At 46.0% G+C, this 13,256-nt stretch overlaps 6 non-coding genes across 6 annotated transcripts; all 6 read right to left on the reverse strand.

The window, feature by feature from the left end:
• Positions 1-1,047: 1,047 nt before the first annotated feature.
• LOC130310131 (U2 spliceosomal RNA) lies at positions 1,048-1,238 on the reverse strand. The gene has a single exon (XR_008858685.1). It is a non-coding gene; the product is annotated as a U2 spliceosomal RNA (small nuclear RNA).
• Positions 1,239-3,344: 2,106 nt separating this feature from the next.
• On the reverse strand, positions 3,345-3,535 carry LOC130310132 (U2 spliceosomal RNA). Its single transcript, XR_008858686.1, has one exon. It is a non-coding gene; the product is annotated as a U2 spliceosomal RNA (small nuclear RNA).
• A 2,093-nt stretch (positions 3,536-5,628) lies between these two features.
• On the reverse strand, positions 5,629-5,818 carry LOC130310142 (U2 spliceosomal RNA). The gene has a single exon (XR_008858697.1). It is a non-coding gene; the product is annotated as a U2 spliceosomal RNA (small nuclear RNA).
• A 2,092-nt stretch (positions 5,819-7,910) lies between these two features.
• LOC130310134 (U2 spliceosomal RNA) lies at positions 7,911-8,101 on the reverse strand. The gene has a single exon (XR_008858688.1). It is a non-coding gene; the product is annotated as a U2 spliceosomal RNA (small nuclear RNA).
• Positions 8,102-10,176: 2,075 nt separating this feature from the next.
• LOC130310135 (U2 spliceosomal RNA) lies at positions 10,177-10,367 on the reverse strand. The gene has a single exon (XR_008858690.1). It is a non-coding gene; the product is annotated as a U2 spliceosomal RNA (small nuclear RNA).
• Positions 10,368-12,451: 2,084 nt separating this feature from the next.
• LOC130310136 (U2 spliceosomal RNA) lies at positions 12,452-12,642 on the reverse strand. The gene has a single exon (XR_008858691.1). It is a non-coding gene; the product is annotated as a U2 spliceosomal RNA (small nuclear RNA).
• Positions 12,643-13,256: the final 614 nt, after the last annotated feature.

Consider the following 13,256-nt stretch of genomic DNA (forward strand, 5'->3'; position numbering starts at 1 on the left):
CTTTTTCTTCTTTTTTTTCGTCTAATGCATACCCCATCAGTGCAGCAATGCTTATTCAATACCGCCAGCAGATGGAGACACTGGGGGATAATTTTCTAAGGATTTATACTGATTTTTCCTGTCTGAATTTGTCGCACAGAAAGTTGCAGGCCAAATATGTGTGACATTTCTGCGACTTTAGCTTCTAGAGCATTTTTACAACATTATACATAGGTGCTGAATACATAAAAAGCGACTGTTCAGCGACAGACAAGTCGCATCGGCTGAAAGTAGGCCAGAATGTCAGTCCATGTTGGAGCAGGTTTAGATACAGTCTAAAGTATAGATCTCAAAGTCTGTGCACAGAATTTAGCAAGGGCCTCGCACCTTCTGATGCATCAGGTAGGTGCACAATAGCATAGCCTAACCCTCTGTACTTTGGTCTATATTGATGCGGGACATAGACAGCCAGCTGATGACCAATCCATTAGTGCAATGGATGGCTGGAAGCATTTGTATTTGCCTTTGCAATACCACAGAAGCAATGCATGGTCAATGTACAGCAATGACACACCTGTGTGAACAGCCAGGAGACCCCCCCCATGTTATGTTACATAGTTACATAGTTAGTACGGTCGAAAAAAGACATATGTCCATCAAGTTCAACCAGGGAATTAAGGGGTAGGGGTGTGGCGCGATATTGGGGAAGGGATGAGATTTTATATTTCTTCATAAGCATTAATCTTATTTTGTCAATTAGGAACATTCAGCACCCACCCGCTATCAAGGCAGCTGCCTATCATGTCATGCCCTACCTGCACAGGTGTGCTGGCTACTCAAATGATCCAATTAAGGAGGCCATTTAGTCAGCAGCAGCAGAAGTCCTGTGCCTGGACGCTCCAACAGCGGCCAGACACAAGCAGAAGCAGAAGCAGCAGAAGCAGCAGCAGCACCACCTTTTGTTTTTTGGCTGCAGCAGCAGCAGCAAGGCCCACAGGGCTGGCTAGCTGGCTAGCCAGCAAGCAGGTAGCAATGAAAGTAGGAATCTTTCTTTTTAACCCTGTAAGGGGGTGGTGCACTGTACCCGAAGATACTGCCATATCGGGTCAATGCATAGGGCGACGGAAGCAAGCTTCGAAATCGGCCCCCGTTCTCAAAAATCCATTTAATATATGGTCCCCAGATAGGGGACGTATCAGATATTAAACTGATAAGAACAGATACTACACTTGATCTTAGCCAAAAGGCCGAGAAGCGATAACCGTGAAAGGGGCGGGCCCAACAAGGTCCCCTTCATGGGCACTATCACTGCTTGCTGTCAGGGAGGCTGCCAGACAATTTTCCATGCACACTCTGGGCTGGGGGGCAGTCAACCACCAGTACACACAGCAGAACCTAAACCCATACCATTATTGCTAAGCAGCAAGACAGGGGCCCATTGCACTCCCACGGGGCCTTTTTAAATGCAATCCATAACCCGGATTTGCCAGGAACCCTTCTTACTCCTCCTACTTGCATGTGACACTGGGCTTAGGATCTGCATAGGAAACACACACACAAGCACACACCTACCTTTGTTGCCTGCAGATGCCTCCTTGGCTGTCCCCAAACGGTATCAAACCAACACCCACGGGAAGCTGTAAGCATAGAGGACATGCCTGCACCCCATTGGACTTACCTGTGTGGGTTAAATCCGGGTTATTTGACAACCTATGGCGGTGATGGTTCTGCTCAGGCAGAGCAGTGCTGATGCTCCTCATAAAGCTGTCGCTGCTGTGAAGGTTCTAGGTGACATCACAAATCCCTATGGTTACATACACAACAAAGCTGGGTTGTTGTTGTTTACACTCTGCAAGGCCTGTGGAAGTGAGTGACATCATAGCACTGTAGTTCTGAGGGTTCTAGATGGATGCAACAATCTCCTGTTGCTTCTATGAAGGCCATAATAGACGACATCACCAAACAGCTCCATAGTCACATACACAGCAAAGGAGAGATGTTGTTTACACCTAGTGATGTCAGTGGTATTGAGTGACATCACAGCACAGTGCTAAGGCTCCTGGGCCTGGACACAGCAGCGGCTGCAATATCTCAACGGAGAATACGTTTATATATATGTGTGTGTGTGCGCGTATATATATATATATATATATATATAAATATATATATATATATATATATATATATATATATATTTCTCCGCCGAAATCACTTTTAAACCCATTTCCACCTTTTTTTCCCTTCTCTTCCTCTTACTTTTTTTTCACGTTTTTTTACGTTTTTCTCCTTTTCGCCTCTTTTCTGGGCGTATTATTCTTCTTTTTCTTCTTTTTTTTCGTCTAATGCATACCCCATCAGTGCAGCAATGCTTATTCAATACCGCCAGCAGATGGAGACACTGGGGGATAATTTTCTAAGGATTTATACTGATTTTTCCTGTCTGAATTTGTCGCACAGAAAGTTGCAGGCCAAATATGTGTGACATTTCTGCGACTTTAGCTTCTAGAGCATTTTTACAACATTATACATAGGTGCTGAATACATAAAAAGCGACTGTTCAGCGACAGACAAGTCGCATCGGCTGAAAGTAGGCCAGAATGTCAGTCCATGTTGGAGCAGGTTTAGATACAGTCTAAAGTATAGATCTCAAAGTCTGTGCACAGAATTTAGCAAGGGCCTCGCACCTTCTGATGCATCAGGTAGGTGCACAATAGCATAGCCTAACCCTCTGTACTTTGGTCTATATTGATGCGGGACATAGACAGCCAGCTGATGACCAATCCATTAGTGCAATGGATGGCTGGAAGCATTTGTCTTTGCCTTTGCAATACCACAGAAGCAATGCATGGTCAATGTACAGCAATGACACACCTGTGTGAACAGCCAGGAGACCCCCCCCATGTTATGTTACATAGTTACATAGTTAGTACGGTCGAAAAAAGACATATGTCCATCAAGTTCAACCAGGGAATTAAGGGGTAGGGGTGTGGCGCGATATTGGGGAAGGGATGAGATTTTATATTTCTTCATAAGCATTAATCTTATTTTGTCAATTAGGAACATTCAGCACCCACCCGCTATCAAGGCAGCTGCCTATCATGTCATGCCCTACCTGCACAGGTGTGCTGGCTACTCAAATGATCCAATTAAGGAGGCCATTTAGTCAGCAGCAGCAGAAGTCCTGTGCCTGGACGCTCCAACAGCGGCCAGACACAAGCAGAAGCAGAAGCAGCAGAAGCAGCAGCAGCACCACCTTTTGTTTTTTGGCTGCAGCAGCAGCAGCAAGGCCCACAGGGCTGGCTAGCTGGCTAGCCAGCAAGCAGGTAGCAATGAAAGTAGGAATCTTTCTTTTTAACCCTGTAAGGGGGTGGTGCACTGTACCCGAAGATACTGCCATATCGGGTCAATGCATAGGGCGACGGAAGCAAGCTTCGAAATCGGCCCCCGTTCTCAAAAATCCATTTAATATATGGTCCCCAGATAGGGGACGTATCAGATATTAAACTGATAAGAACAGATACTACACTTGATCTTAGCCAAAAGGCCGAGAAGCGATAACCGTGAAAGGGGCGGGCCCAACAAGGTCCCCTTCATGGGCACTATCACTGCTTGCTGTCAGGGAGGCTGCCAGACAATTTTCCATGCACACTCTGGGCTGGGGGGCAGTCAACCACCAGTACACACAGCAGAACCTAAACCCATACCATTATTGCTAAGCAGCAAGACAGGGGCCCATTGCACTCCCACGGGGCCTTTTTAAATGCAATCCATAACCCGGATTTGCCAGGAACCCTTCTTACTCCTCCTACTTGCATGTGACACTGGGCTTAGGATCTGCATAGGAAACACACACACAAGCACACACCTACCTTTGTTGCCTGCAGATGCCTCCTTGGCTGTCCCCAAACGGTATCAAACCAACACCCACGGGAAGCTGTAAGCATAGAGGACATGCCTGCACCCCATTGGACTTACCTGTGTGGGTTAAATCCGGGTTATTTGACAACCTATGGCGGTGATGGTTCTGCTCAGGCAGAGCAGTGCTGATGCTCCTCATAAAGCTGTCGCTGCTGTGAAGGTTCTAGGTGACATCACAAATCCCTATGGTTACATACACAACAAAGCTGGGTTGTTGTTGTTTACACTCTGCAAGGCCTGTGGAAGTGAGTGACATCATAGCACTGTAGTTCTGAGGGTTCTAGATGGATGCAACAATCTCCTGTTGCTTCTATGAAGGCCGTAATAGACGACATCACCAAACAGCTCCATAGTCACATACACAGCAAAGGAGAGATGTTGTTTACACCTAGTGATGTCAGTGGTATTGAGTGACATCACAGCACAGTGCTAAGGCTCCTGGGCCTGGACACAGCAGCGGCTGCAATATCTCAACGGAGAATACGTTTATATATATGTGTGTGTGTGCGCGTATATATATATATATATATATATATATATATATATATATATATATATATTTCTCCGCCGAAATCACTTTTAAACCCATTTCCACCTTTTTTTCCCTTCTCTTCCTCTTACTTTTTTTTCACGTTTTTTTACGTTTTTCTCCTTTTCGCCTCTTTTCTGGGCGTATTATTCTTCTTTTTCTTCTTTTTTTTCGTCTAATGCATACCCCATCAGTGCAGCAATGCTTATTCAATACCGCCAGCAGATGGAGACACTGGGGGATAATTTTCTAAGGATTTATACTGATTTTTCCTGTCTGAATTTGTCGCACAGAAAGTTGCAGGCCAAATATGTGTGACATTTCTGCGACTTTAGCTTCTAGAGCATTTTTACAACATTATACATAGGTGCTGAATACATAAAAAGCGACTGTTCAGCGACAGACAAGTCGCATCGGCTGAAAGTAGGCCAGAATGTCAGTCCATGTTGGAGCAGGTTTAGATACAGTCTAAAGTATAGATCTCAAAGTCTGTGCACAGAATTTAGCAAGGGCCTCGCACCTTCTGATGCATCAGGTAGGTGCACAATAGCATAGCCTAACCCTCTGTACTTTGGTCTATATTGATGCGGGACATAGACAGCCAGCTGATGACCAATCCATTAGTGCAATGGATGGCTGGAAGCATTTGTCTTTGCCTTTGCAATACCACAGAAGCAATGCATGGTCAATGTACAGCAATGACACACCTGTGTGAACAGCCAGGAGACCCCCCCCCATGTTATGTTACATAGTTACATAGTTAGTACGGTCGAAAAAAGACATATGTCCATCAAGTTCAACCAGGGAATTAAGGGGTAGGGGTGTGGCGCGATATTGGGGAAGGGATGAGATTTTATATTTCTTCATAAGCATTAATCTTATTTTGTCAATTAGGAACATTCAGCACCTACCCGCTATCAAGGCAGCTGCCTATCATGTCATGCCCTACCTGCACAGGTGTGCTGGCTACTCAAATGATCCAATTAAGGAGGCCATTTAGTCAGCAGCAGCAGAAGTCCTGTGCCTGGACGCTCCAACAGCGGCCAGACACAAGCAGAAGCAGAAGCAGCAGAAGCAGCAGCAGCACCACCTTTTGTTTTTTGGCTGCAGCAGCAGCAGCAAGGCCCACAGGGCTGGCTAGCTGGCTAGCCAGCAAGCAGGTAGCAATGAAAGTAGGAATCTTTCTTTTTAACCCTGTAAGGGGGTGGTGCACTGTACCCGAAGATACTGCCATATCGGGTCAATGCATAGGGCGACGGAAGCAAGCTTCAAAATCGGCCCCGTTCTCAAAAATCCATTTAATATATGGTCCCCAGATAGGGGACGTATCAGATATTAAACTGATAAGAACAGATACTACACTTGATCTTAGCCAAAAGGCCGAGAAGCGATAACCGTGAAAGGGGCGGGCCCAACAAGGTCCCCTTCATGGGCACTATCACTGCTTGCTGTCAGGGAGGCTGCCAGACAATTTTCCATGCACACTCTGGGCTGGGGGGCAGTCAACCACCAGTACACACAGCAGAACCTAAACCCATACCATTATTGCTAAGCAGCAAGACAGGGGCCCATTGCACTCCCACGGGGCCTTTTTAAATGCAATCCATAACCCGGATTTGCCAGGAACCCTTCTTACTCCTCCTACTTGCATGTGACACTGGGCTTAGGATCTGCATAGGAAACACACACACAAGCACACACCTACCTTTGTTGCCTGCAGATGCCTCCTTGGCTGTCCCCAAACGGTATCAAACCAACACCCACGGGAAGCTGTAAGCATAGAGGACATGCCTGCACCCCATTGGACTTACCTGTGTGGGTTAAATCCGGGTTATTTGACAACCTATGGCGGTGATGGTTCTGCTCAGGCAGAGCAGTGCTGATGCTCCTCATAAAGCTGTCGCTGCTGTGAAGGTTCTAGGTGACATCACAAATCCCTATGGTTACATACACAACAAAGCTGGGTTGTTGTTGTTTACACTCTGCAAGGCCTGTGGAAGTGAGTGACATCATAGCACTGTAGTTCTGAGGGTTCTAGATGGATGCAACAATCTCCTGTTGCTTCTATGAAGGCCATAATAGACGACATCACCAAACAGCTCCATAGTCACATACACAGCAAAGGAGAGATGTTGTTTACACCTAGTGATGTCAGTGGTATTGAGTGACATCACAGCACAGTGCTAAGGCTCCTGGGCCTGGACACAGCAGCGGCTGCAATATCTCAACGGAGAATACGTTTATATATATGTGTGTGTGTGCGCGTATATATATATATATATATATATATATATATATATATATATATATATATTTCTCCGCCGAAATCACTTTTAAACCCATTTCCACCTTTTTTTCCCTTCTCTTCCTCTTACTTTTTTTTCACGTTTTTTTACGTTTTTCTCCTTTTCGCCTCTTTTCTGGGCGTATTATTCTTCTTTTTCTTCTTTTTTTTCGTCTAATGCATACCCCATCAGTGCAGCAATGCTTATTCAATACCGCCAGCAGATGGAGACACTGGGGGATAATTTTCTAAGGATTTATACTGATTTTTCCTGTCTGAATTTGTCGCACAGAAAGTTGCAGGCCAAATATGTGTGACATTTCTGCGACTTTAGCTTCTAGAGCATTTTTACAACATTATACATAGGTGCTGAATACATAAAAAGCGACTGTTCAGCGACAGACAAGTCGCATCGGCTGAAAGTAGGCCAGAATGTCAGTCCATGTTGGAGCAGGTTTAGATACAGTCTAAAGTATAGATCTCAAAGTCTGTGCACAGAATTTAGCAAGGGCCTCGCACCTTCTGATGCATCAGGTAGGTGCACAATAGCATAGCCTAACCCTCTGTACTTTGGTCTATATTGATGCGGGACATAGACAGCCAGCTGATGACCAATCCATTAGTGCAATGGATGGCTGGAAGCATTTGTCTTTGCCTTTGCAATACCACAGAAGCAATGCATGGTCAATGTACAGCAATGACACACCTGTGTGAACAGCCAGGAGACCCCCCCCATGTTATGTTACATAGTTACATAGTTAGTACGGTCGAAAAAAGACATATGTCCATCAAGTTCAACCAGGGAATTAAGGGGTAGGGGTGTGGCGCGATATTGGGGAAGGGATGAGATTTTATATTTCTTCATAAGCATTAATCTTATTTTGTCAATTAGGAACATTCAGCACCCACCCGCTATCAAGGCAGCTGCCTATCATGTCATGCCCTACCTGCACAGGTGTGCTGGCTACTCAAATGATCCAATTAAGGAGGCCATTTAGTCAGCAGCAGCAGAAGTCCTGTGCCTGGACGCTCCAACAGCGGCCAGACACAAGCAGAAGCAGAAGCAGCAGAAGCAGCAGCAGCACCACCTTTTGTTTTTTGGCTGCAGCAGCAGCAGCAAGGCCCACAGGGCTGGCTAGCTGGCTAGCCAGCAAGCAGGTAGCAATGAAAGTAGGAATCTTTCTTTTTAACCCTGTAAGGGGGTGGTGCACTGTACCCGAAGATACTGCCATATCGGGTCAATGCATAGGGCGACGGAAGCAAGCTTCGAAATCGGCCCCCGTTCTCAAAAATCCATTTAATATATGGTCCCCAGATAGGGGACGTATCAGATATTAAACTGATAAGAACAGATACTACACTTGATCTTAGCCAAAAGGCCGAGAAGCGATAACCGTGAAAGGGGCGGGCCCAACAAGGTCCCCTTCATGGGCACTATCACTGCTTGCTGTCAGGGAGGCTGCCAGACAATTTTCCATGCACACTCTGGGCTGGGGGGCAGTCAACCACCAGTACACACAGCAGAACCTAAACCCATACCATTATTGCTAAGCAGCAAGACAGGGGCCCATTGCACTCCCACGGGGCCTTTTTAAATGCAATCCATAACCCGGATTTGCCAGGAACCCTTCTTACTCCTCCTACTTGCATGTGACACTGGGCTTAGGATCTGCATAGGAAACACACACACAAGCACACACCTACCTTTGTTGCCTGCAGATGCCTCCTTGGCTGTCCCCAAACGGTATCAAACCAACACCCACGGGAAGCTGTAAGCATAGAGGACATGCCTGCACCCCATTGGACTTACCTGTGTGGGTTAAATCCGGGTTATTTGACAACCTATGGCGGTGATGGTTCTGCTCAGGCAGAGCAGTGCTGATGCTCCTCATAAAGCTGTCGCTGCTGTGAAGGTTCTAGGTGACATCACAAATCCCTATGGTTACATACACAACAAAGCTGGGTTGTTGTTGTTTACACTCTGCAAGGCCTGTGGAAGTGAGTGACATCATAGCACTGTAGTTCTGAGGGTTCTAGATGGATGCAACAATCTCCTGTTGCTTCTATGAAGGCCATAATAGACGACATCACCAAACAGCTCCATAGTCACATACACAGCAAAGGAGAGATGTTGTTTACACCTAGTGATGTCAGTGGTATTGAGTGACATCACAGCACAGTGCTAAGGCTCCTGGGCCTGGACACAGCAGCGGCTGCAATATCTCAACGGAGAATACGTTTATATATATGTGTGTGTGTGCGCGTATATATATATATATATATATATATATATATATATATATATTTCTCCGCCGAAATCACTTTTAAACCCATTTCCACCTTTTTTTCCCTTCTCTTCCTCTTACTTTTTTTTCACGTTTTTTTACGTTTTTCTCCTTTTCGCCTCTTTTCTGGGCGTATTATTCTTCTTTTTCTTCTTTTTTTTCGTCTAATGCATACCCCATCAGTGCAGCAATGCTTATTCAATACCGCCAGCAGATGGAGACACTGGGGGATAATTTTCTAAGGATTTATACTGATTTTTCCTGTCTGAATTTGTCGCACAGAAAGTTGCAGGCCAAATATGTGTGACATTTCTGCGACTTTAGCTTCTAGAGCATTTTTACAACATTATACATAGGTGCTGAATACATAAAAAGCGACTGTTCAGCGACAGACAAGTCGCATCGGCTGAAAGTAGGCCAGAATGTCAGTCCATGTTGGAGCAGGTTTAGATACAGTCTAAAGTATAGATCTCAAAGTCTGTGCACAGAATTTAGCAAGGGCCTCGCACCTTCTGATGCATCAGGTAGGTGCACAATAGCATAGCCTAACCCTCTGTACTTTGGTCTATATTGATGCGGGACATAGACAGCCAGCTGATGACCAATCCATTAGTGCAATGGATGGCTGGAAGCATTTGTCTTTGCCTTTGCAATACCACAGAAGCAATGCATGGTCAATGTACAGCAATGACACACCTGTGTGAACAGCCAGGAGACCCCCCCCATGTTATGTTACATAGTTACATAGTTAGTACGGTCGAAAAAAGACATATGTCCATCAAGTTCAACCAGGGAATTAAGGGGTAGGGGTGTGGCGCGATATTGGGGAAGGGATGAGATTTTATATTTCTTCATAAGCATTAATCTTATTTTGTCAATTAGGAACATTCAGCACCCACCCGCTATCAAGGCAGCTGCCTATCATGTCATGCCCTACCTGCACAGGTGTGCTGGCTACTCAAATGATCCAATTAAGGAGGCCATTTAGTCAGCAGCAGCAGAAGTCCTGTGCCTGGACGCTCCAACAGCGGCCAGACACAAGCAGAAGCAGAAGCAGCAGAAGCACCACCTTTTGTTTTTTGGCTGCAGCAGCAGCAGCAAGGCCCACAGGGCTGGCTAGCTGGCTAGCCAGCAAGCAGGTAGCAATGAAAGTAGGAATCTTTCTTTTTAACCCTGTAAGGGGGTGGTGCACTGTACCCGAAGATACTGCCATATCGGGTCAATGCATAGGGCGACGGAAGCAAGCTTCGAAATCGGCCCCCGTTCTCAAAAATCCATTTAATATATGGTCCCCAGATAGGGGACGTATCAGATATTAAACTGATAAGAACAGATACTACACTTGATCTTAGCCAAAAGGCCGAGAAGCGATAACCGTGAAAGGGGCGGGCCCAACAAGGTCCCCTTCATGGGCACTATCACTGCTTGCTGTCAGGGAGGCTGCCAGACAATTTTCCATGCACACTCTGGGCTGGGGGGCAGTCAACCACCAGTACACACAGCAGAACCTAAACCCATACCATTATTGCTAAGCAGCAAGACAGGGGCCCATTGCACTCCCACGGGGCCTTTTTAAATGCAATCCATAACCCGGATTTGCCAGGAACCCTTCTTACTCCTCCTACTTGCATGTGACACTGGGCTTAGGATCTGCATAGGAAACACACACACAAGCACACACCTACCTTTGTTGCCTGCAGATGCCTCCTTGGCTGTCCCCAAACGGTATCAAACCAACACCCACGGGAAGCTGTAAGCATAGAGGACATGCCTGCACCCCATTGGACTTACCTGTGTGGGTTAAATCCGGGTTATTTGACAACCTATGGCGGTGATGGTTCTGCTCAGGCAGAGCAGTGCTGATGCTCCTCATAAAGCTGTCGCTGCTGTGAAGGTTCTAGGTGACATCACAAATCCCTATGGTTACATACACAACAAAGCTGGGTTGTTGTTGTTTACACTCTGCAAGGCCTGTGGAAGTGAGTGACATCATAGCACTGTAGTTCTGAGGGTTCTAGATGGATGCAACAATCTCCTGTTGCTTCTATGAAGGCCATAATAGACGACATCACCAAACAGCTCCATAGTCACATACACAGCAAAGGAGAGATGTTGTTTACACCTAGTGATGTCAGTGGTATTGAGTGACATCACAGCACAGTGCTAAGGCTCCTGGGCCTGGACACAGCAGCGGCTGCAATATCTCAACGGAGAATACGTTTATATATATGTGTGTGTGTGCGCGTATATATATATATATATATATATATATATATATATATATATTTCTCCGCCGAAATCACTTTTAAACCCATTTCCACCTTTTTTTCCCTTCTCTTCCTCTTACTTTTTTTTCACGTTTTTTTACGTTTTTCTCCTTTTCGCCTCTTTTCTGGGCGTATTATTCTTCTTTTTCTTCTTTTTTTTCGTCTAATGCATACCCCATCAGTGCAGCAATGCTTATTCAATACCGCCAGCAGATGGAGACACTGGGGGATAATTTTCTAAGGATTTATACTGATTTTTCCTGTCTGAATTTGTCGCACAGAAAGTTGCAGGCCAAATATGTGTGACATTTCTGCGACTTTAGCTTCTAGAGCATTTTTACAACATTATACATAGGTGCTGAATACATAAAAAGCGACTGTTCAGCGACAGACAAGTCGCATCGGCTGAAAGTAGGCCAGAATGTCAGTCCATGTTGGAGCAGGTTTAGATACAGTCTAAAGTATAGATCTCAAAGTCTGTGCACAGAATTTAGCAAGGGCCTCGCACCTTCTGATGCATCAGGTAGGTGCACAATAGCATAGCCTAACCCTCTGTACTTTGGTCTATATTGATGCGGGACATAGACAGCCAGCTGATGACCAATCCATTAGTGCAATGGATGGCTGGAAGCATTTGTCTTTGCCTTTGCAATACCACAGAAGCAATGCATGGTCAATGTACAGCAATGACACACCTGTGTGAACAGCCAGGAGACCCCCCCCATGTTATGTTACATAGTTACATAGTTAGTACGGTCGAAAAAAGACATATGTCCATCAAGTTCAACCAGGGAATTAAGGGGTAGGGGTGTGGCGCGATATTGGGGAAGGGATGAGATTTTATATTTCTTCATAAGCATTAATCTTATTTTGTCAATTAGGAACATTCAGCACCCACCCGCTATCAAGGCAGCTGCCTATCATGTCATGCCCTACCTGCACAGGTGTGCTGGCTACTCAAATGATCCAATTAAGGAGGCCATTTAGTCAGCAGCAGCAGAAGTCCTGTGCCTGGACGCTCCAACAGCGGCCAGACACAAGCAGAAGCAGAAGCAGCAGAAGCAGCAGCAGCACCACCTTTTGTTTTTTGGCTGCAGCAGCAGCAGCAAGGCCCACAGGGCTGGCTAGCTGGCTAGCCAGCAAGCAGGTAGCAATGAAAGTAGGAATCTTTCTTTTTAACCCTGTAAGGGGGTGGTGCACTGTACCCGAAGATACTGCCATATCGGGTCAATGCATAGGGCGACGGAAGCAAGCTTCGAAATCGGCCCCCGTTCTCAAAAATCCATTTAATATATGGTCCCCAGATAGGGGACGTATCAGATATTAAACTGATAAGAACAGATACTACACTTGATCTTAGCCAAAAGGCCGAGAAGCGATAACCGTGAAAGGGGCGGGCCCAACAAGGTCCCCTTCATGGGCACTATCACTGCTTGCTGTCAGGGAGGCTGCCAGACAATTTTCCATGCACACTCTGGGCTGGGGGGCAGTCAACCACCAGTACACACAGCAGAACCTAAACCCATACCATTATTGCTAAGCAGCAAGACAGGGGCCCATTGCACTCCCACGGGGCCTTTTTAAATGCAATCCATAACCCGGATTTGCCAGGAACCCTTCTTACTCCTCCTACTTGCATGTGACACTGGGCTTAGGATCTGCATAGGAAACACACACACAAGCACACACCTACCTTTGTTGCCTGCAGATGCCTCCTTGGCTGTCCCCAAACGGTATCAAACCAACACCCACGGGAAGCTGTAAGCATAGAGGACATGCCTGCACCCCATTGGACTTACCTGTGTGGGTTAAATCCGGGTTATTTGACAACCTATGGCGGTGATGGTTCTGCTCAGGCAGAGCAGTGCTGATGCTCCTCATAAAGCTGTCGCTGCTGTGAAGGTTCTAGGTGACATCACAAATCCCTATGGTTACATACACAACAAAGCTGGGTTGTTGTTGTTTACACTCTGCAAGGCCTGTGGAAGTGAGTG

This window comes from Hyla sarda, unplaced genomic scaffold (assembly GCF_029499605.1).
Source record: "Hyla sarda isolate aHylSar1 unplaced genomic scaffold, aHylSar1.hap1 scaffold_1554, whole genome shotgun sequence".
Lineage (NCBI taxonomy): Eukaryota > Metazoa > Chordata > Amphibia > Anura > Hylidae > Hyla > Hyla sarda.